The 24,680-nt window shown below is 40.1% G+C and overlaps 1 long non-coding RNA gene across 7 annotated transcripts in view; it reads right to left on the bottom strand.

Annotated features, from left to right (window-relative positions):
* The window catches only part of LOC125696753 (uncharacterized), a 120,757-nt gene that overhangs the window by 90,314 nt on the left and 5,763 nt on the right, over positions 1-24,680 (bottom strand). Inside the window, exons 3-6 of one of the 7 annotated variants that reach the window (XR_007378510.1) lie at positions 14,133-15,827; positions 7,142-7,219; positions 6,723-6,863; positions 6,406-6,603 (exon numbers count right to left, since the gene is read on the bottom strand). The exons of 1 other annotated variant lie outside the window; for it this stretch is intronic. This is a non-coding gene — a long non-coding RNA (uncharacterized LOC125696753). 5 more of the 7 variants (XR_007378509.1, XR_007378512.1, XR_007378511.1 and 2 more) reach the window with 5 other exon arrangements.

Genomic DNA, 24,680 nt, shown 5'->3' with positions numbered 1-24,680 from the left:
CCTTAAACCTTCAATCCATCAACGTAAATCTCCAGTTAAGAAACAAAATTTCCATGTGATCATGTTAATTCCTCCTTCTATAATAATTAGAGAATGAGAAATGTATAACCTTCCATTAAAAAACTGGTAACTATCTTCATAACAGACTGAGTTGGAAAATTATTTAAAAACTGGTTACTAATAAAAGTAGATTTAAAAATGTAAATGGTTTGTTCTTACATCCAAGCAACAGAGAAACCATGCATTTCATACTGCATTAAAAACTAAAACAAAACCCACGATGACCCTCTAACAGCAGAACTTCTATGTGCATGCCCCTTGGGCCCCTCTCTTATGGGGTTTCCATCCATTTTGAGATAACACAATCAATTCCTTCCTAGGCATCTTGAAATTCATAAATGCATGCTGGAGTAGGGAGAATACCAGTGCTGTGTCCCTTAAAATAGGAAAGTAAGATTTTGATACTCCTCAGCTTAAACCAGACAAAGAAAGAAGGCAAAAAAGCAAACTGCATTAAGTCTGTAAGGTCACACAGAACTGAGCGTTCTTTAAATGTACTTTAAGAGTCATTCAAGTTCAAGCTTCCTGCATCAGGTTTTTAAATTAGCGTTACTTCGCTTTATGAGTACAATCCAAAATGCTCTGATATCTGTGGGAGACTTTCCACTGACTCAGTACTGGACAGACTATTCAGTTTCCTATAGACAAATTAGACAATAAATCTCACGTGCCAAAATTAATAAAAGTAATCATGAGGACTCCCTTTAAAAAAAAAAAAAGAAAAAAGCCTAGAAAAATAAATATAAAAAGGAAAAAGGAAAAATACAGTATCTTGTCAAAGAGTAAAATCTTTTCAAAATAATGCTTTTTGAACATACAGATGTACAAGTAAATACACTGAGGTTGTTTGAGGATGAGAAGCAAAACAAATACAGTGAACAAAATCTCTTTGATGCAGTCACACAGCTTTCCTATCCTTTTGCATACTGAATTGCAACAAAAAGCAAGACTAATACTGAAAAGGCTTCTAATGCATTTAAAAGCCTATGTCAAAGCTCCGTGCTTTTCCTGAACTGAATCAAGTAACTGTCTATCTAAAATACTAGAAATATCTGTAATTCTACACTTATTGCATCTTGTGGATAAAGCTACAGAAGCATTCATATTTTCATCATCCAGACAGAACAAAGTCCCTTCTATCACCCAGCCTACTGCAACTCTGTAATGCTCGTGACTGTGAGCAGCCTATTAGAAAAATATAATGCTGATTTTTGATATAAGTTGCATTAAGTGCATCACCTCTACAAAAATCCCCAACCAACATCCCTCTCTGATGAATTAACTTAGATGCGAAGCATTCTGGCCTGCCACAACTGTAAATCACAAAATCACTACCGTGTCTTTTTCTAAACTACTCAAGTGTCACCGCCTGCCCCCCCCCCCCGCCAGCATTAAAATTGACAGACAAAATGGTGCTGCTTCTTGTTTTCTAGAGCTCTATATCAATTGGGTTCAGTGTCTTTTTTTATTTTGGAAATTATCTAAGACAAAGAAAAATAAAGACAATAAGGAAAACAAGGCCCCTTTTAAAGAATTCATTTTATTTTATTCCCCAGTTTGGCATTCTAAAAATATTTGTCTGCAGTTACAAAAGCACGTGATCTCTTTTGTTATTAAAATTGAAGACGCATTCTTCTTCTGGAAATGCCCATTTACATTGACAAAAGAATTTCAGAAGCCAAGTGAATGCTACTGTAAACATATCTGTATGCAGGTATCTGAATAAATGGGCAACATGCAGAGCGTACATCAGATTTAAAAGGTTATAAAATATCAGTCAGCAATGCAGACATAATTAATCTGGGGCTATAGAATATTATGACCTAATTAATATTTAATAAAGTCATATTGGTTATTATAATAATTTTATTTTTCCTTAGCTCATCTTCCTTCCCTTTGCAAAATTTTCTATCAGCATCCAAAGCAATTTACTCTCAATTTAACCTATTTGTGTTTTAACAAGTTTGAGAAGAGACAGTCACTATGAAACTCCAGAGACACTGGACAGGAGCTAAGTGTTCTCCTCAGCAATTAACAGCAGGACATGACAGCTGAACTAAATACAAACTTGTACATATACGTATGTATGCTACCTGAAATCTATGGACTCCTTCAAAGAAAAACCAAACCAATAAATACCACCATCAAAAATAAAATTAAAAAAACACACACAAAAAAAAACACACACAAAAAAACAACCTTCCCTAATTTAAATAAAGAATGCAGAAGGTAATGCATCAACTATGTAGCTAGTAGGCAAGCAACACTCACTTTTTTATTCATACAAAACTCATTTGTTGCTCTCAGTGAGAAGAAGCTCTTTGGAGGCTCACTGCCTCCTGCTCTCTCTCCTTTTTATAAAATAATCATGATCAGTGCTTCTATTTGCATTTCGGAGTACTGCTGCTGGATGTTAGTTACAAGAGTTCTGAAAAAGTTTTGTGGACGATCCTGAAAACCGCTGCAATAGTCAAGGCTTTACTGCAAACTATTACGTATATAGGCTTAATTCAAATCCCATTTGAAGTAAATGAAGAAAAACCCCACTGCTCAGATGGACCGAGGCTTCTGGATCAGACCTTTTGTTTCTAGAGGTATGGCACAGCACATTTCAAATGCGTGCAGGAAAGAAGAGCGTGCAATCACTGAACAACTGGTAACACTAATTTTCTGCTAAAACATGGCTGTTTTTTACAAAGGGCAACTCAAAATGATGAGAGCTTACATTTGATGGTATATGTTTTCAAAAGACTGCAAACTGGCTGATTCTGGGCATTTTATCCTGCATATATGCCTACAAAACATGCATCATAAAGTGAATTATGTCTGATTTTGAAGACAACAGATTTTCTGAAAACATGACAATACTAGGATCACTAGGAGATTTAAAAACATTCCGTGTAAGTGCAGGGATAGCTGTGGAAAAATTTTTGCAGCATTCTTAGGAAAAAAAACACAAAGTGGCTTGCTTGCTAGTGTTAAGTCAAAGTCAAGATACAGCAGTGACTTCCACGAAATGTGCAGACGTAACACATTAATGAATATCTGGACAGAGAGGGATGGATCTAGAAACCCATCAAACTTAAACACATTCTCTCTGTTGCAGCCCGGGCACAGAGTTAAATGCACAAGTGCAGATTTATACAGTCAGTACAGTTTACAGCAGTACAAAATAAGGACTTGCAGAAGTGCACATGCGCTTGAAAAAATCTGCCCTGCCATTTTATATCTACTGGGATCACTCTCCTCGTGAATGCCTATTGTGCTGGCTACAGCCATTTCAACTTTTTGTCTTCTGGTTGCAATCATAAGTCTAGCTAGCTGCAAGCATGCTGAATACATGAATATGTATCCTTGCAAAAACCAAAAGCACTGTGCGACAACACATGCTATATGAACACACACACGGCTGTGAAGAAACACGCTTTACAGTATGTCTTAAGAAACAAAGACATGCAATCATCATATTCCTACATTTACTGTATTTTCAATCCAGTCGAGGCCGTATAAATCAAAATTAAATCTGCATCACAGAATTGCTTTGTTATAGATGCACGTCCCCCCACCATCACCACCATCGCGGGGGGAGGAGGAGGGAGTGTTGATTACCTGCACCTGTTTCAAGCTGAGAGCAACTGATGCAGTTAGCAGGCAAAATGCCTAATTAGTGCGCATTTCCATGTTCTGGAAGGAAGGCATCACGACGACAGGCCTGCCTGCACTGCAGCACCATGTGAGGAGGCCACAAGCCGGAGGCAGGTGAAGGCCCTGGTCTGCCATGAGCACACCTCGTGTGGAGCTGGGCCTGGCCACAGGGAGCCCACCTGCCTGCAAGTGGCTGCCAGAATGCTTCAGGGACGTGAATTATACACGCGATCCCCAAAAAAACTCCAGGAAAAACCTGGCTGCAACAAGGCCTTCCTTCCATTCCTCCTTTGTATTTCTCCCTCATAGTTACAAAATGACTGTGAATACTTGGCAGATGTGGGGAAAAGCAGTACTGTACCAATGCACCCATACAAAACAGAAGCCAGCCTGATGTTACTGCCTGGCTTCGATGAAAACAACTGAGGGCTGCACCTACATCTGAAAGCGTGAACTCCTTTTCCATTCTCTTACCCTTTCTCCACTCCACCTCCTCCTTTTCCGCTCCCATTCGCCCACAATAAAACCTCCCTTAGCCCAATCCAAACCTTGCAGTCTTCAGCCGGGCAAAATTCCAATTTATTTCAAAAAGTTTAGCCTGGATAAGAATGCCACACATCCAATTTAGCATCTCCACACATCACAATCCATCTACGTGTAAAACACCATGGGCTGTGCTCACTCCATGCACGCTGCCCTCTCCCCTCCACGTAGCAGAGCTCTGTGCAGCCCTGCATTGCGCTCACGGGCCTAGCAGATATCTCTCCTGCACTCCCTGCCCTAGCACCACCTGGTGAAAGCCAAGGTTTCGCTCAGGAGAGCCGGGAGCCTAAGAACATGACCTTCATTTACCAGCAACACCGTACATCTCTTTCTGGAAGATAAAAATCCACTCGGAGTAAGGAGTAGGGGAGAAAGACAGTCTGGAGCAAAAGCAGTTTCTTCTTTTAACAGAGCATCTTAGATTATTTTCACTACGTTCCACTAAATTATTATCTGAAAATATGCTAAAAATTCATCCTAGTCAATTATGAAAAAAAAATATTTTCATGAAGAAAAGTATTGCCTATGCTTTCAATTTTTCATTCCATACACCAACTATTTTTGAGGAAACTATCTGGCAGTTGGACACAAAATGCTTTCAAATGTAAATGCCTTAGCTCACGTGCATAATTCCTGAAGGCATTCATTTGAGGAGCGGAACATTTCTATCAGCAATTATTTCATGTTCTAGACTAAAATAATTTTGAATTTAAAACCCAATCTAATCAACAGATTTTAATCCCTCTTCTCCAATTAGCATGCACGTGATCTTTATGCACTGCTACGTCCACATTCAGCGCAGTTGAAGAATCCTCACCGTGAAACAAACCAGCAGTAAGTCAGTTCTGCCTCTTTCACTTCCACAGTGATCATTTCTAGCAAGCCACCACAGAATAATGAACTCACACACCAGAAGCAATTTTATATTCCTTTAAGTGCTACTATTCGGCAACAAGACAGCCCCAGCAAGTGGGACAACCTATGAGAAAAGCCCTCTATAGATAAACAGCATCACTGGGGGCAATATAATAGAGTGCTCTGAAATTCCACAGAGAAGACTGTTTAGGAGTTTGCAATTTTAAAACAACAACTACAAGATCAAAATATTAGTTAATATTTTATCTGCACTGCCCTGGGCAGCTACTACATGCCTCTGAAAAGTACTTGGAAGAAATTAATTGTAGCTGAGCTATCACTGAGCCATACGTTCCCGAATTCCTTTCTTAATCTGCACAGTTCACCAAAACAGTCTCTGCTTACTTTGAGTTTGATCGGCCAATAAATACTACTTTACTGCTTAAAGTTACAAGTTATTTTTTCAGTTTACGTTACCATAAAACAGCTCAAATGCAATGTCAATAATGAGATGGTTTTGATACAGTACTGACAATGGCCTGAATTTAAAACTAGTGCTGTGCAAGCCACTGAGTATTTTCTATTTATTTTGCAAAGGGAAAAAAAAAAAAAGAAAGAAAAAAGAAAAAGAATTTGGATTTGCTTTCTGATATCCATGAATTTAAGTAAATAAATCAAATTAAATGAAAATATTCAAATATTTTACATGAGCACCCAGGTTTCTTCAGCATAGAAGAAAGCATTTTGTTATACAAATACATATGGAAGGACTAGGTATCATGAAGAGGCTCCTTAATTTCCAGATACTTTAGCTTGCATGTGCACTTGGCTGTATAAAGCACAGAAAGTGTTACAGGTTAGGCAATTTCAGAGTAATTATAAATCTGTAACCCTCTGCCAAATAATGCCTAACACAGAACATCCATAACTTCATGCTACTTAGACTTAGCTATAAATGGCATTAGCCTAATATTTAAGTAATACACTTAAGTAAATTTCTTCATCAACCCCCAAAGAGCAAGTGAAAGAGTGGGACCGAGCGCGAGCACGTACCTGCACATGTATGTAGAAGATAAAACAGAAAATACACTTAGAGCACTTACGGACCTTTGCAGGCTATCAAAAAAATCATTGTAAGAAGAGATGATACAAACGGCAATTATAAAGCAATCCTCAACAATCCCAGCTACCAGAAAAATTAAATATGAACCCTGGAAATACTTATGCCCAAATCTACATCTTTAAAAGAATTGGGACGCATAACTAATGTGATACAATTACTGAAGATTATCTCACAGTTACCTCAAAAATATGAGTTCAGGACGGGTATGGTGTTGCCCAGGCGTACAAATGGCACAAAACCCCATGGACTCGCTCCCAGGCGCATCGTGACCGCTCTGCACGCCGATGTCTAATAACGCCTGGGACACGTCGAAATATTAAATAGATATAAAAACTTGCACCGCCCAACTTTGTCGGTTTCTTTTCTTGAGCTTCTTTCTGTTTAAGAAATAAGGGAGGGGATTGCCATTGAAGCCAGCAGCTATTCTGCAATCAATGAAGGCAAGACTGGCACAAGTCCTGGAGATTTGCATTCAGAAATAAAAGCTGTGATCGACCTTTGTCTGCTAAGAAAACGAAGCCCGCTGCTTCTCGCCAGCCTGGCGAAGGGAGGGGCCGCCTCGCTGGGCAGGGAGAGTCCAACCTAAAACCCGCCGGCGGTGGCAAGTATCGCCGCACCGCGTCCCTCTCGGCCAGCCCTACGGGAGGGAGAGAGAGAGAGAGAGGGAGGGAAGCGGGCTTCGACCTCGCCACGCTGCCGGCGGCCCCGCCGAGGCGCGATGCCCGCGCACTTTCTTTCCCCAAGTTGCGGTCCCCGCTCGGCGGGGCTCGGCTTACCCCTGAGCGGGCTGCAGACCGACCTCGGGCGGCGGCGTCTCCGCCTCGCGGCTCGGCGACCGCGGGAAGGGCGGGCGGGCGGCGAGCCGGCGGCCCCGCAAGTGCACGCAGGCCTGCGAGGAGGGAAGGCGGTCCTTACCTAGCGGGCGGCTGGCGGCTCCTCCGCACGCTCCCCCTGCCACAGCTGCTGCCAGCTCCCAGCGACAACAATGGGAGGCTGCGAGGGGTGGCATGGAGGGGAAGGGAAGGGAGAGGGGAGGGAGAGAGAGGGAGAGAGAAGGGGAGGAGAAAGAGAAGCATGTTAAGCTTGTCTGGTAGTTAACAAGTCTTGAATGAAGAATGTTAGCAAACAGACAAACAGCATGTCTGATGCATGCTAATAGTCCTGGCTTCACCGCTGACACTATGAATAATTCAGTAAGAGGAGGGTAGAAAAAAAAAAAAAAAAGAAAAAAAAAAGAGGCGCCCTCCATCCTCCCTTCACGCTTTCCAACGTCTGAAGAGAAGACAGGAATAAAAAGTATGCCACAACTTTCTCCTTCCGCCCTGCAGCCCGGGAATACCCGGCGAAGAGGCCGGCGAGGCAGCGCGCTCCCGCCAGGGCTCCTCCCGAGGCTCGCGGCTCCTATTTTTTGCCGGCTATTAATTTCCCCCACTCCCTCTTTACAGCCTATTCCACTCCTTTTGTCTGGGAGCTGGCACCTGTCCCAGAGGCAGCGTTTTGCTGCACATCTCTCTCCCCTCCGCCGCGGGGAGCAGACGGGCCCCCCGCTCTCCGCACACCCCCGTGTCGGCCATCGCGGGGGGCTCGTGGGCGGGGGGGGGGGGGGGGGGGGGGGGGGGGCGCTCGGGGGGAGCGGAGCCCCGCTCCGTGAGGCACGGACACCTACGGCCGCCGAAACAGAGCTGTAGTACAGAGGCAGGCAGAGCGACCGGCCGCTCCGTGAGCTGCGCGGTGTGCCGGTACCGGGTGGGCGGGGGGGGATGTGACAAATAAAAGCCCTCGTTCTCACAGCATACAAACTAGCGAAGCCCGATTCATCGCTCGGCCAAAGAAATCAATTCCCCTCAACCGAGGAAAAAGAGAGAGAGGAGAGGGAGAGAGAGAAAAGGATCAGCGGAGGGGAAAATACTCGGAGTTTTAACCTCAATGCAACGAGATACAGTACGGCCGAGCCAAGCGCAGGAGAGACGGAAAATTAATCCGTTCTTCAGCAGTGAAAGGAGGGTTAAATAGAGAGAGAGAGAGAGACGAAGAGGGGAAAAAGCAGCAGCGCCTATGCACAGCATTTTAAAAAGTTCTGCTCTGGCAAAGGCCGTCTGAAGGGGAGGCCCTTGCAGCAGGAATGCGAGCGGCGGCAGCAGCCTCGTTCCAGAGTCCGGCCTCCCCCTCGCAGCGACTGCAGCCGAGAGGCGGAGGAGGCCGCGCTGGCGCGGCGCAGGGCCGGGGCTGGCGATAGGAGGGCGGCACGGCACGGCGCGGCGCGGCACTGCCGAACGGCCGCGCGCAGCGCACCGCAGCGAGGGCCCGGGATCGTGCGGGCCGCGGAGGACAGAGCAGCCGTGAGGAGAGACAGCGGGGCCGGCTAATGGAGCTTTTAATTGGGGGCGGGAGGGGGGGGAGTGGGAGGGAAAGGAAAGGAAGGTCCTGCGGAAATATCTTCCGGGATTAAAACAAGGAGCGTCGGACTCCCGTCTAGATGCGGCCCTGTAGGAAAGCGCTGCGGAGACCGCGAAAAAGCTGCTCGGAAGACCCACGGCGCTGAAAACGGGGATTGGAAAAAAAAAAAGTAAATGGTGTGTGTGACAAAAAAAGCTGGGTGATTCTGTTTTCTCATGCCCTCGCTCCTCCACCAGCTGCACAGCCAAGCGCAGGCTGCTTGGCCCTTATAACTATCTTGGCACGGAGTCAAAAGCTGATAAGCATTTGGGCGAGACAGCTCAACTGCTGTGCTGGAAGAAAAACAGCTGCCATGATTTCTGTTTGATTGAGAGCGCTTACACACACGCACAAAAAACACATCGGGCTGCAGAGATGGGCCACGAATGCCTGAGGATTCAGCTTCAGAAGAGCAACGCACGTTTCCTTAAAAAAAAAAAAAAAAAAAAAAAAAAAAAAGAAAGAAAGAAAAAGAAAGAAAGAAAGAAAAAAGTTTTATACAATTTTGCCTCCATTCCTCCTCCCCTTTTTAAAGAAAATGTACTGCGTAGACTCACTCCTCTCCTTCCCATCCCCCTCCATAACCTCAAGCAAACTCGAGGAATTGTGCCAAAAGTCCCGTTGCTAGTTACCGAGTGCGTTTTTTTTAAACGTCCCTTTGATACTTCTTCCCCTTGTGCTTGCCATGGAATATGCAAGTACGATAATCTTTCCATTACTTAGGAAAAGTAATTAAAAATGAAAAGAGCTTCTAGCAAGCCTTCCTTTTTCTACTTTTTTTTTTCTCTGAAGGGGCAGAAGAAGGGAGGCGAGAGAGAGAAGAATATTTTTTCTCTTTGCAGAGTCCAACATTTGGCTTTTTCCATTTGTGGCAGATCACTGTAACGCTATTGTAAAACAACTTCCTGCCCCTTTTGGCTCCGGTTCCAGAAGCTGCTAGGCTAAGTTCATAGCGCAAACTTTTTTTCCCCTTGCCGAAGAAGAAAGGCAAAAAAAATATTCCTGCACATTATTTTCCTCCTTCTCCGGCTAATGGACTCACAAGGTGAATTCATTGCAGCTCTGTAAGAATGTCACACAAGAGACAGCGCTATCCCAGCTGGATAATTCATGAGCTGAAAGGTGGGGGCATTATAACTATACGTCTGTCTGTGTCTCTGTGCGTGTGTGCATTTTAATTCTGTAACTTTGAGTTGCGAGTCTTAATACAGGTGGATAACGAGCTAAGCTGCTTCATCTGCTGTACTAATTTGTGTATCTATCATAGCGCAGATCACTGGTTTAGCACATACACCCTCCTGCTTTCCCGTTGCTCTCGCATTCCGAGGTGACCTGCTAAACCCTCCCTCCCTTCCTCTAGATGCTGGGTCTGATGAAAATGCCCACCGAGGACTGCTAAACCCTCCCTGCTAGGAATGAGATGGAGCAGTCTGTGATGCGAGCCAAAAGGGAGAAAAGAAGGCCTCTACAACTTGCTCTCTCACGATCTCCCTCTCCCTCTGTTTCTCTCATAGCAACAGCATTTCTTGGTACGCCTGCTTTGGCATACATCAGCATTTCTACCCGTCCAAGTGTCCTTTTGCGTCACATCTCGCCATTTCGCTCAACCAATGAGATCTCCTGCTTGCAGTAAAAATATATATACTTTTTCTGTTATTGGTATATTTGAATTTTTTTAAGTGCTTTCCTAATAAAAAGCGTGGTCGAGCATTCGGTTTGCCCTTTGTAAAAAAAAAAAAAAAAAAAAAAAAAAAAAGACTGCAGGATTCAACCTTGTGAAGTCTTCTTTGTGGAAAATACGTTACCATCAGAAAAAAGGGAAAAAGAGATTACATGGCTACTTAAGGGAAGTTGTAGTTGTCCCCCTGATTTAATATTTATTTTGCTTATGCTATCATTGCTCCCCCGATGTACTTTTAGAGCAGCTGGACAGTTTCAACTAACTGGAAAAGTCAATACCACGCTGTTTCTAACACTTCTAAAAATATTCCTGAGGAAAAAAGATACTAATGTCTTATTCCTCTAAATATTGATAATGAGACGATAGAAAGAGTGAGATGGAAAAACAGTAGATGTGTGATCCTATTCCTTGCAACTCGCAGATCCTCACCCCCTTCCCCCCCCCCTCAGTGGCTGCTCTCAGACCTACTACTTCCAAATGCAAGCTCCTGTAAAAAATTGCAGAGGTCTTCACATCCACAGAGGTTTTTTTTGAGATGCATTTCCTTCTTACATAAACTCACTGACTTCTAAAAATATGGTATTTAAGTGATCTGCTGTGGTAATGACAGTGGCAGCCTTACAGTAGGCTTGTAATGCAGCCCTCCCAGGAGCTGCATGCACTCTGCCTGATACAATTGCTAAAAGCAAGAATTACAAAGAACAGGGTATCCTGCATTTAGCAGGACATCCTTTCCCCCTATATATTATAAAATATATTAAAACCCATCTCATTGTTTTCGGCCATGACACTCCAGACAGAACGCAGTAAATGTGATTACATCTGCTCTATTAAAATGCACAATATTAGCTAAGTCTAGAAAGCACAGAGTGGCATGTGGGTCTCAGAACGGCTGGCTGAGCCACATCTTGAATGTACTGCAGTGACATATTTAGGGAACCTCTGCTGCACATTTTTATCCGGCCTCAAATCTCACGAAAATGCTCACCACTGGCATTCTGAGGAGAATAAACAGTTCCTTTGTAAGCCAGATACATGTTTTATGGTCTACCCTTACCAGTTTCTATTTTTTTTTTTAATACTGTGAAACCACAAAATGTTTTTAATATTTATTTTTAGGGAATTACAGTAAAAACACACTGGAGGTTATCAGGATGTATCTGACATGATATTTAAACAGCAACTTTCCCACAAAGTTTTATGTTGGTAAAATCATACCTAGGAATTCTGAACTCTTCTTCTAATAACTTGTGTCTGCTGTGTATGGGCTGTAGATGTGTATTCATAAATCTTGAGTGCTTAGAAAGTAAAAGCAAGCATAACTTCTGGAGTACAGACTTAGCAACAGATAGCCGTGGTATCCCGCTAAAAACTCTTATCATTTTTATTTTGAAATAATGATGTCTGTGATAGCATTTATTTTTAACAGACATGCACAGATGAGAAATGTTAAGAGACTGTGATGATGCATTCAACAGCTTTTGATGCCAATGTGATATAAAAGACAGACCACTGTTTTAAGAAAGGATGAGGCTCACATTATGAAGAGCTTAGCTGGCAGTATTTTACTTGCATTTAGTGGGATCCCCCAATGACTTTTTGCCCTTTCTCCAAGACGCTGTTTTCAGCTCCTTATTTACTGTTGTATTTTTTATATAAAAATACAGATTTCCTTGTCCGTTACTCTTTATACCTATCCCTTTCTTTCTCATTTTTTATTCATAAATATGCAAAGACAGCTGAGTTCCATCTCTGCTTCTGTCTCGTAACTGGGATGGTTAAAAGTGCATCTCATTTGCACAACTGCAGCTCACACTTGCCCACTGTATATTATCTTTCCTCAAGGAGATGCACAAATACATCATATCTGTCACCATAGCTGTAAAATAGGATGGCAAGTCATCTAACTGAAGATTACTGCTGTACTAAAAAATAAGGATTCGGGAAAGCAATTAAGGGAAGTCTAACTCGCATGCTTCACTTAAGAGAAATGGAATTCAAGAAAAGGAAGCAGAGGAATTATTTTAACACTCATTATCCCTGAATAATTTGAAATTATGTAAATTCTAAAACAGCCATAGTGTTGAACTGAAGTTTGTCTATTACATCATTTTATAACACTTTTCTCTCCCCTTATCACAAATTCTGTCTATTGGAAACTCATTGACGCATACTTTTCTAATGCACTAATTTGTTTTCTTTCATTTGAACTTGGAGTGCTATCACATCTACGTTTTATGCAGTACAGACATCAAAACATTTCTATACAGATTTGTGATCTTTTCTTTCTAAATAATATAGATCATTTTCAATATTGGAATGTTTCTAAACTAACAACCTCCAGAAATGTTTAATAAAATATGACCAGGTACATGTTTGTTAGAAAAATAATCCAATCAAATTTATTAAACTTTTAAGATAAAGATGCCCATAAGAGTGAAAATTCATATTTCTGAATTTGTGCTTTTCATATCTATAAAATAATCCCAGTATTTGTTATATAAAGATCACCAGGAATATCTATACTTTTTTTTTTTTTTAAAAAGCATCTTTTAAAAAATAGAAATAGAAGCAAAGCAGTTTGCCCATTGTTTCCTGATGGGATTGATGGTGCTCTGTGGGATTATAGTTATGTACACATCATAGAAATGTACTTCATTGAATAACTCACATTAATTCCAGAGGATCAGTGGCATATTAACCTAGAGGGGAAAAAACATTCAAAATACCAAATACAGACAGTTTTGATGCAAGCGATTCTGAAATGTAAAGGCACAGCTGAGCAAGGATGCATTTCCAGCATCCAACATAATGAAGCATTTTGCAAAAATGTTTCCTTCAGTACACTGGATATTAACGATGTTTTACAGCAAAGTTGGCATTAAACTGGTACCAGCACAAAGGAAACTCTGGCAGTAGGACAAGCTTTTTGTTTTTTAATACTTTTTTCTCCCAGAGGAAGGAAGTATCAAACAGTGCATGACATTAGCAGTTTTTTAAAGGGTGTTACCAACACAATTTTGTTTATCGTGCAACTTTTCTTTTTAACTATACAAAACTGTATGCTTGAAACTGATGATATTAATAATTTTCTTGTATACCATTCCTACTGATGAAAATTCACATCTCAAGCAACTAATCAAAATCCAAGATAAGATTTTATTTACTGGCTTCCACTTATTTATCATAAATGTGCTATAAAGTTCCTGGAGGCTAATTTAACTGCAGTATATATTTGTGAAGGAGATGCAGGCTGGAAGCTAGGCAGCGGCAAAGTCACGTCAGATAAGGAGAAATCTCCTCAGCTGTAAAACATTGCTGTTTTGTTTTATTGACAGTGCAACTAAACTTTAAACCACGTCCAGTTTGCCCATTACTACTTGATGCTCTGACAGACTGCAGTCCATTCCTCACGCTGAGCTCAGACAATGCAGCTCCACTCTGCAAATTACCGTCTCCTATGATTTTGGGATCCCACATCATACCGGCCCCCCCCAACCCCCCAGCTCCGCTGCCCCCAGCTGCCTGCAGCCCCATAGGTGCGGGTGCCTCCCAGCCAGGTCCCGATCCTCTTGTTGCTGCCCAGGGGCTCACAGCCCCAGCATCGCCTCGCGACAGCAGGCAGCCAGCCCAGATCACAAATGGCCACCACGCTGCTAATTCCAGCAGGAAAAAAAAAACAGTTTTTTTCCTCTAGCTACACTCAGAGGAAAAAGAGATGGCACTTATCCCAGGAGATGCCATATTTCACATGCAGTGCTTAACCTTAGAAACATTAAAAGGACTTACCATCCGCTGTTCCTGTACCTTCAGCAGTGGCTGACAACTCCAGTTCTCAAAGTTCAAGTGCTCTGCTCCAGCACTACTTTTCTTCTGATTTCACTGGGAACACAGAGTTATGACAAGCTATTGGATTTTAAAACACACCCCTGTTTATTTAAATGGGCAGGTCTGCTCAAAATTGTGTGCCCTGAAGAAATAGCTACTAGGGGAGAAAGGGGGGGAGTGAGAGAATTAAAATACAAATATATAGAAAAAAGAAAGTAAATATCGCCTTGTAAAAAATTATAAAAGTGTTGACTTTTAGGGAATATTAAGCTGCAAAAAATAAGCAGATAGGCATACTGAAATCTGCAATGAAAACCTGAAATTTCTTAGGTCCACAAAACAGGGCATTAAAATACCTTCATATTGCAAATTACTCACAGGCTTTTCAAGTAAGCAAGAGTTGCTGAGTGACCAAATTTTGTATTAAGAGGCTCTGTTTTTTATCTGTTTTACAATGAAGGGGCTACAAAGTAAATTGTAGTGGGAACAAAAAGGAGAACATACCACAGAAATTGCTCTGTTTTTTTTTGGTTTTTTTTGTTTGTTTGGTTGGTTGGTTTTTTTTGCAGTGAAATGTTAGTAAGGTGACAAATTCACACACAGTGGAAGAAAATAAAAAGGGTTATCCATTGTGATGACACATTCATAGCAGAGTTGCAATTATTTAGTACACATGAAGATATTTAACCCAAATTGGTTGCACACAGTGAATTCATAGGTACTGTATCCATCTATGAGCTGAACATTAGTATCCTATCTATTGTACATAGCCAACTTCAGTTTTACAGTTGAATTAAATATTTCTCTTTAACCTTTTAAAAATAAAATGTGTAATGAATCATGTGCATCTTAGATTCATCTGTCTAGATTGGCTATCTGAAGTCTCAGAGTGTAACAGTGTGTTGGCATTTAAATCCCATTTCTTAAAAAAGAAAAAACCCTCTTAGCACGAACAATATTGACTCATAATTATTATCATGAAAAAAGAATATCAATGGTATAATAACTCTATTAATGTATTTATCTGTACAGATAATAGAGGCTTTATATTATTTATATTAATTGCAAGTATAGATTACAGTTGAGGAAAAAATAACACCACATTTAATTCAGTACTTTATAAAATTTGTATTCCATGAACTGTCTTCCTGGGAATCATTTCTCCCCCATGTCATGTTATACTTACCAAAATTGTCACACTTGTATTCATTACCAGGCTTCCTACATTTTGAAAGGATGTCTAAATTTACATATTCGGCTTTAACAGTATTCTGCTATTTTTCAGCTTTAGTAAACAAAATGTCACACATACATGTGATTCTGTATTTCCTTTGTCTAGAAATTTTTATTCCCATACACAGATACAGTTGAGCATTCTGCTTATATATATACACACACACATACACACACATTTCATATTTGACAAAAATGACAGAACGCACAGCAAGGATTTTAGAAAATGTGAATGGATTTCTATCCCACTCTCAAAGACACCCTGTGGACAATGCACTGCATTATGAAACGTGCACTGGGGAAGTCCAAGCAAACTCCAGCACCAGCAGCTGCAGCAGTGCAGTTTTGGCTGTGGAGTTCACAGGCAGTTGGAGCAGGAAGGCCTCGGTTCAGAACAGCACCTCTGAATCGAACCATTTATGACTGTACAAGAAAGAAAAGACTTTTACATTATATTACCTTGGCCTTGAATATAATGCAAAGTATTTTTTCAAAAAGAGTGTGTCATCTTGGTACTGAAAGCAAAAAAATCTTTCTTTGTAATTTTTTACTTTTTTACTTTTTGAAAGATGAATCAAATCCATGCTGCCTAAATATATGCCACAATTTAATACTCGTTGTTTTAATGAAGCTTATTGCAGCATGACAAAGCTAAAACATTTCTAAAAGCAAAATATTCACCGGGGTTTTTCTATGCTACCTACACAAATAGTACAATGTGAATGATAATGCTAGCACCTCAAAACTAAACAAAACAAACAAAAAAAACCCCAACAAATTAAAAATAATGAAAAACCACTTCCAGATATTCTTAGTGAACTATTTTTTAAGTTGTTTAAAAACACTTCCTTTTCAGAATACTGAAAGTTCCCAGGGGATATCGGTGACGAATCCATGCAAATTTCAACTCCCAAACTTAACCATTTTTTGCCAGGGCATTTTACTAGAGATTTTAGATAGATGATAAAAACAATGAAATCTTACAAGATCAGCTCTTAAGTTGACTCTCAGCATATCATCAACATTACATTGCATGCAAATGCCATGCAATGAGTTTTTCTTGGTTCACAAAAAAATTCAAGAGAACTGTACAGTGCTTTTTCTAGTGCAACGAGGAACTTAATAAGAAAATCATGGAGGGAGGAAAAAAAAAAAAGACAGTGACACCTTTTGTCTCCTGGCAACAAGGCAGCGAGACTCTCCCTGACTCAATTAGAATTACATCTGCTTTTCAAAAACTTTTAAGCCAAATACCAAAACTGGAAAGCCTAAATTGCTTCCATCATTCAGCAATAAGAAAAAGAAACTATTTCCTCTCCCCCCAACAATTATATTGAAGAAACGACATGTACTTCAGCTCTTCAGCATGTAAGTGCACACACACGTGTGCTGTAACATGGCGGAGCACACATATCAAATGTATGTATATGTCCAGTCCAGTAGGTGTGAATACTGTTAGAGCAAGACTACACATTAATATTTGCCTTACATAAAATTGCACAATATAAATCACGTTAATAACTCAGCCTGAAGATTACTAATAAAGGGTTACATCTGAATGACAGGAAAATCTTGGAAGATACTGTTTAGGACATTTTTTTCTAGTTATACAAATAAACATGGCATTTAGAGAATGTTATAAAATATCTAACTATACAAAAAAATTGGTACTACATCAACAGTAATTTTCTCCCTTCAACGTTATCGTAGCAACTCATCACTACATTCAGAAAACACGTACAACTAACTAACTGCTCTGTAACTACCTGAATTGAAGACCTCATTCCCTTAATAGACCTGCAACAATTAGGGAAACGGTCATAAAGATCGGGTATTTCATCCAATAAAGCACACAAACCAAAATTCTGTTCCAGCGCTCAGTTGGCAGTGCTTTTGGAGTTTTCAGCACAGAAGGGAAAGCAAACAGACACTTGAGATTCATTGTGGGGATTTGTAAAACACAATTTTGCTTTAATACAGTACTTGCACACATGCTCAGATAGCAAATGGCTATGCCATACATACAGAGAAAGATTTTTATAGGAATATCAAATTTACAGTATGAGCATTCACCTTTTACTGGCCAGCAAGTGGCCAAAACCTTAATCAGGCTGAGAAATGTAATCCACTGGAAAAGATCACTTTGTGCTGGAACTACTATTTTATTCTAGCTTTTGTCTTTGCATTTCCCTAGCAGAGAACGCCATTTTGAGGCTGTTGTACATTTCTGTGTCCAAAGTGGATAATGCCTGAGGAAAACATACGAATGATATTCTCACACTGCAGAAAAAGGTAACCATGCAGTGCCACAGAAAAGTAGCATTTTTATTTTTACAGGTGCAGCTGAGGTTTGTCTTGTATTTTCTTGTATTAAAACCCACATACGTGACTGTTCAATACTGTATCTGCACTATCTGTAGCCATGCAGCATTTTGAAACTTCAATGTGTGTTTTTTGTTTTTTTTTTTAATCCAAGCATTCAAAGGAAAGAGGCAGAAGGAGAGACTTCACCTGAAATCAACATGGGCAAACACGCATTTACTTCAAATGGCTGCTGCCAAGTTGCAATGGCCCTAAACCATTTATCTCTCAGTCTGGTATTTAGATAAAAGTTAAATTAATAATAATTAAAAAAAATAGGTTCAGGAATGTCCGGTGTGCATGTGAAACCTGACCAAAACCATGCTGTACAGGATAGCTTTATAACTTTTCATTTCTTCTCTCCAAAGGATCAGGAAGATCTGCACGTAATAGAAGTGGCTTAATATTCAAGGCAGAACAGACATATGTGTAATGATTGCTTAACTGGGGGGAAATGCTTTTCCATATGAATGGTTCTTACTTCGTCTTCACTTCAGGGGTCACATTTGGAAACAGTTCTGATAAAGCAAGTTAAGAAAAAGTAATGCAGGAGTTCACCTCTCTAATTTCCTAATTTCAGTAACGTCTTCGTCTAGGAAATAAGAAAGGTCTTGAAAAGACTAAACCAGTGTTTAGCTTTATCATGTATACGAACTGGAAAAATCACTGACAGAAACAGTTATGCTGAGGACTCAGGTTCACACAGTAAAATAGACTATGCCCTGCTTACTCTTTTCATGCAAACTTTGCCTGGGATAAAGCACTTTTTAAACAGTTTTGTTGTTGTTTTAAGTAAAATGATTAAATAAGCAGTAAGAAAGTGGGGAGAGGGGGGGAAATGTCTTTTCTACACATATCTTGAGAGTTTTTACTCAGATATATCCAAAGCAGAAAATCTCATAAGGATTCCACTTAGTAAGAAGCTTTCAGAAGTGGCACTTTCACTACCATATTATCATATTGTATGTTGTAGTATTTAACACAAAGAAAAAATAGCTTTCCTTTCATATAGGCACATAGTATATTTTTACAAGATTCCAACATTTTTCTGAGGAAAAAGTATTTTAAAATTTGAATATTAGTCGAATGTTTCCTTCATTTTCATTTTACTTTAAGCAGCTATCCACATTTTAAAACTGTCCTAAAACCCTTCAACTCCAGAGCAAGCACAACCCTGTCAATTCTTTAAAGCAAAGCAAAAACTCAAAAATCAATCCTACAAGAAAAAGAAATGCCTTCACACTCTCTTTAGTATTTTAAATCCTGCAGGTAACTAAAAAGCAACACCAGTACCGAAGCACACATGGTGTAGTGAATGGACCTTGTATTTTCATAACTATATGTACTAATTTTAACTAATGAACATAAGTGAAGAATATACACATGCTAACCTGACATTCTCATCTTGATTGGATAGTGGGTACAGTAAGCATAGCTTTCCCCTCTGTCTTCTACTAAATGTAAAGCCAGTAGTCTCTGCGAATTTCAAGTAACGAATAATGGAACCAGAAGGGTCTGTTTCAGTATTGCTATATTCAATGTCCCTGCTTACTGACATACTAACTTTGTGCCCTTCTTGCTTGGCTCAGCTTTAAATGCAAGTTTTTATTAAAATGGAATGACATTTGAGTTGCTTGGCCACTTTTTAAAATGTTTTTTTACTAATATTTTAATAATAAATAATTATTTTGCTGTATTACAGAATACATTTTTAAATCTACAAGTAGACAACTGGAAATGTTTGTTTAAATAGCCCAACTGCAAATAAAATAAGGGAAAGATGTTAACTTTTAAATTGTAATGCCAGGAATGCCACGTAAACAAATTAAAATGAAGAGAGAGAGAGACAGAAAGAGAAAACACTGCTGTCTCACACGAAAGACAATTAGAGTACCCTGTATTGAGTAAATCCATATTACAGCGTAATCTGAAGCAGCCTAAAAGGAGTAGCAAGAAACACGCACTGGATACTGCAGCAAATGGTATTAGCAGTGCTGTTCCCTCTCTGAAATCTGTCCCACCAAAATGGTAGTCCCTCAGGGATTTATGGAGGCACAAAAAGTGGAGGAAAAAAAAAATAAAAATCAGTAAGCCCTGAAATGCCCAAGTCTAAGAGCTAACCCCTACTAGAATGCACATTTTTACCTTGATGCTATGTTTAGATCCATTTACATTCAGTCTTATGAGCCTCAAAGTTTAGTTCTGTAATATTACTTATTTCTGTGATGGCACTGTTGTCAGTTCCCCCATACACATACACTCCACCTGTGCTCACCACACTGCTTGCCTGTCATCAGCAATTACAGGCTTTTTTTTTTTTTTTTTTTTGCTTTTTTTTTTTTTTTTAATAGAAGGAAGAGTGGTGGAAAAGAAGTGTTTTGACCAAAGATATGTTTGCAGTTCAAGTAATTGCTTTACGATCTATCATTTTATTTCACAGATTTTACTACTGAACAAATAAAAGCAAAGAGATATGAAAAATAAAAAACATTTTTCAGTGAAAGGTGATGGTTTACTGTTGTGAATTTTCCAAATAATTTATCTCAGATATAACGTTATGTTCTCCAGTCACAACAAATAAAAACTAGATGCATCGCATTCTGCCACCAATTGCTTTTAAAGGCAAAAACAAAAACTCCACCCAACAAACCAGTTTGTTTGTTTTTAACATAGAATTAACTATAAATGAGAAATTCCCAGTCCTGCCTGGCTTTGGACCACTCAGTTACCATATCTGGCTTCATGTTTGCTACATGTGTGTATCTGTGTGACGCAACGCTGGGAAAATGCAGTGAGAAAGGTGATGAGCACAGTCTGATGAGACACAGCATCACGTTTCCTTACAAGCTGAATATCAGCGCTTGTCAATTGTAATACTCTGAGACGCAGCCACGACCTTGGAGGCCCAAGTTCAATGCTGCAATCGCTACAGCATTTTTCTTTTAAAAGAGAGAAATCCTGCAATTTTCTCTCACCTACTTCTTCTTCCCTTGGAAAAGTCCTGTAGGAGTTGGAGGGAATTAAAAAAAAAAAAAAAAAAGGAAAACAGAAGAAAAAGGAGTAAAACCAGCAGGCACTCAGTGGTGGCAGGCCCAAGCAGTGCGCTCTCCTCAACGAGGTCTGGGCGCTGCGGCCACCAGCAAGCAGGGAGCTGAGGCCTTCCCTCCTGTATGCTGCCATTCTCCGCCAGCACGCGCCGAAATTAGTTCTCCATTTTGTGGTGGCCCTTGGAGAGCAATTCCCATTGAGCGGGGAACAAAGGCCGTGACCCCGGGGTCAGAGTGTAATGCAGGAAGCATGACCTCCCCTTTGTTCACAACAGCACTGTTTACTCTGCCTAAGTAAAGATCACCAATACATTAACTAAAGAGGATTAAAAAGGTCATATCCCCAGGGATGGAGCTCATGCAAGTGGCAACTCTCTTCAGTCACTAAATCATTCCACTTTTTCTTTTTTTCCTTCCACTTCTTCAAACACTGAGACACCTTCAGCCGCCTCGGCTCAATGGCATGTTATTTACCATACAAAATTCATGTAGTCTTCCTTTCAAAACCAAGCTAACTGCTGCACAGTTAGTGAATTGTTTTTGACGTTATCAAAACATTTTGTGTGAAAACTACCACCTCACTTTGTTTCCAACATCTCTGAGAAAGTTCTAAGCCGATTTATAAAATTGTTGGGGTCTTAAAACAGTTTAAAAACTGTGATCTTTTGCAGCTATCATAAACGTAAATCTTAAAATATTTTGCAGTGTACAAACGTGCAGAAAAAAGTACCTGATGCTGGAGAACATAATAGCCAGCTCCAGGATTATTCACTAGTGAAAAAGAAACACACAAAAATAAAGGGAAAATGTGCTGCCTATTAGAAATCACACATGCCACTATCTAGGCTTAGTCAGGTTAAATAAGCACTTACTTTTGCTCTTCAGCTTTCTGTTAGCAACTCGTTTACAATATCCTGGGACAACATTATTAATACGAGATTTATCAACAGAAGCAAGGCTTCATGTGTAGGCTTCCTTATCTGTGATGATACCGCTTACCAGCATGTAAGTGTTACCACCAGTTACTCAGCCAGGATGGGAAGAAAACAGCATGTGAATTGAGCGGCCTAGATAAAACATTTTCCCCCCTATCATCAGGCAGGTACACTTGAAGAAGCTAAGCATTGCTAGGAGCTCCAGAAGGGAATATGATTAAGGCCAGGCAGGGGTGCCACGCTGACCAAAATCTTTGGAGCAGGGAGCTTAGTAGCACAGGCAGACTCCTCAGGGGCTAGAAGTGCAGTTGAAAATGAGTGCTAGATTACCCATGTCAGCAGGCTTTCTAAAGGAGGCCAATGAGTGCCAGGCTCCAAAACAAGGTCCTAAACCAGCAGGGTACAGCAGTTGTCTACATTAACTATTTGGGATAGGAGGAAGGGTGTCTTCCAGTTCTTAGATACTTTGTGCAAAATAACACATTTTGAATCCACAACAATACATGTAGTTTTCTAGAGTCTAGCAAGAGGAATTAACACTTGAAGTGTCTCATTCCAGATGAAGCAATCTGGGGTCTCATTATACCCAGACAGCATGCCTCTTTCTCCCTCCTCTGCTAGCCATGCATCCTCAAGCAATATGCAGAATGAGAAAGGCTCTTGCACTCCTCCCTCCTCAGAACATCTGAGAAGTGACTTTTCCTGTTTGCAAGCTTCTTCATAGCAGGAGCCCATGAATTTCAATTTGTTTTATATGGATCAGAAGAGAGAAATGAAATCAATTCAAAAGAAATAGCGTTACATTTGCTTTACTGTATTTTCTGTTTGTGAAAAGAATCTCTTCCTTCACTCACCCTTGCTGTCCCTTGTTCCTGCTGTTTCTGGTCTTTTCTTACCCCAATAGGAAGGGAAGGAAAGAGACTATCACCAGGAAAACTGAAAGGAAAAAGCCTCTGTAGAATGTACATGCCACCAGGAAGCATGAGGTTTAGCCCAGAGGGCTCACAACATAACCAGACCACGCGTTGGCATCAAGATGGGTGGCGTGCCCACTGCAGGTGGGTGAATGACTGGCACTGAGTACAACTCCCTACATTTCTGACCTCTCCACTTCTTTGTCTAGAACGTATGAATCTAACCACGCAGTTTCCAGTGACTGCTATTCCCCAAAATCTAGAAGAAAAGTATTGGGCTTTTTAATGCACCAAGGGTCAAAGAAAGAGAACTGAAGTTGTAAAGCCCTGACACATAACTACGTTTTTAAAAAGTCAATTTCCTTAGCAAAACAAGCTCCTAGGAAAAAAAACCAAAAAATCTACAACAGGTATTTAAAATAACCTACTGGGAAATCCAGTAACATAGTGTCTCATTGCATGTTTGTCAGATCTTCCCATTGACTTAAATGGAAACACCCTGCTTTTACACATGGAAGATTATGCAGGCATAGAATATTGGTTCAAAATAAAGGGAGACAATCTCAAAACACAGAAGAAATACGTGGACAAGGGCAAACTGGATACTGAGAAAAACTTTACATATATCGAGGCAAAGAGGTGTCTTTTTTCAAAAACAAAAAGCACTGAACTGAAATTAATAGAACAAAGAATGTAGTTGCAAAGTAGTATTTAAAACTGAGATTAGAAGCAGAAGGACTGAACCAAAGAATCAAAGACATAAGGACAATTTATTGACATATGTTAGATGCAAGAAAACTGCAGAACAGTTGTCTGGTAGGTTTGAAATAATACTGGGGAAAAAAGGGAGTGAATGAAGAGGAGGAAAAACTGCAAAAAAGATAATGGCTGATTACGACCTTGAGATCTTTAGTCACACAAAAGAGTGAACTCAACTTTTCATATATGTGGCCATATGGCCATATTAACATTTCTTGACAGCTGAGTTCCTGATGAGAGCTATATTAAGAAACAAACAAACATCTCTACAACTACTAACCCTCCTGAAGAAATGCAAGACTGTACACCTCCTTCTCACCCTGCAAGTCCTTCATTCTCCAGGTTTTTTCTTTCTTTCACAGCAGCCATCAGCAATATCTAAATCCAAAATGGGAAGTAAAACCACACTACAAGAAGTTATGGAATAAAACATTCCTTCTCTGGAACAGGAAAACAGTTGGAGGAAATGTGACTCTGTGACACAAAGTTCTTGCACGTATCAATTTTTCTGGGTGCAACAATACTGTCCATTCTTCTCCCAATGGCTAGAAATCCAGACAGACCCACAGGCAGCCTTCAGCTTAGAAAGAACAGCTTCTTTTTAGGCCTAGAGCAGGCAGAAACCATTGAAGAAGATTTGTCCTAACAAAGTGATTAAATTGCATTTTTGGAACCCTTCAGATCACATCTTGTTAATCTCTTCTTCTGCAAGTAAAGGATGAAAGAGCAGCAGATAACAAAATAGAAAGTGCAGAAATAACTGGATAAACCACAAGACAAGACAGGCTGCTCAAGGTTGAAATCAGCATTCCCAACCAAAAAAAAAAAAAAAAAAGAAAAAAAAAAAAAAAAGCATTCTTCTATCTGGAGTGAAAGAGTAGTACTCCTTAAATAGCCACAGGAATAATTCACATTACATGCCAATGAATTCTAGTATTTAATAACATGGTTGGAAGGCTACTTGAAAAGATGTTAACCTGAACGTCTAAGAAGAGATTACAGAATGGAGAGAAAAACTACACAGCTAACGTAATGAAAAATATGTCTTTTTTTTTTTTTTAATGTTGGAGTGGCTCTGCAGATGCAATTATTATTTACGTGGCCATTCAAAAAGGCTTTGATAATGACTCAAAGATCATAAAGAAAACAGAGCAATCGTGACTGAAATTTAGACTAATGATTAAAAATGAGCTAAGTAGCCCAAAGCAAAATGCAGGAATAAAAAGGACACTTAAGAAGAAAAAGGTTAACAGTAATTGC

The sequence above is a fragment of the Lagopus muta genome, chromosome 1, assembly GCF_023343835.1.
Source record: "Lagopus muta isolate bLagMut1 chromosome 1, bLagMut1 primary, whole genome shotgun sequence".
Lineage (NCBI taxonomy): Eukaryota > Metazoa > Chordata > Aves > Galliformes > Phasianidae > Lagopus > Lagopus muta.
Note: the sequence above shows the minus strand (reverse complement) of the source record. Positions and strands in the feature narration are given on the sequence as shown.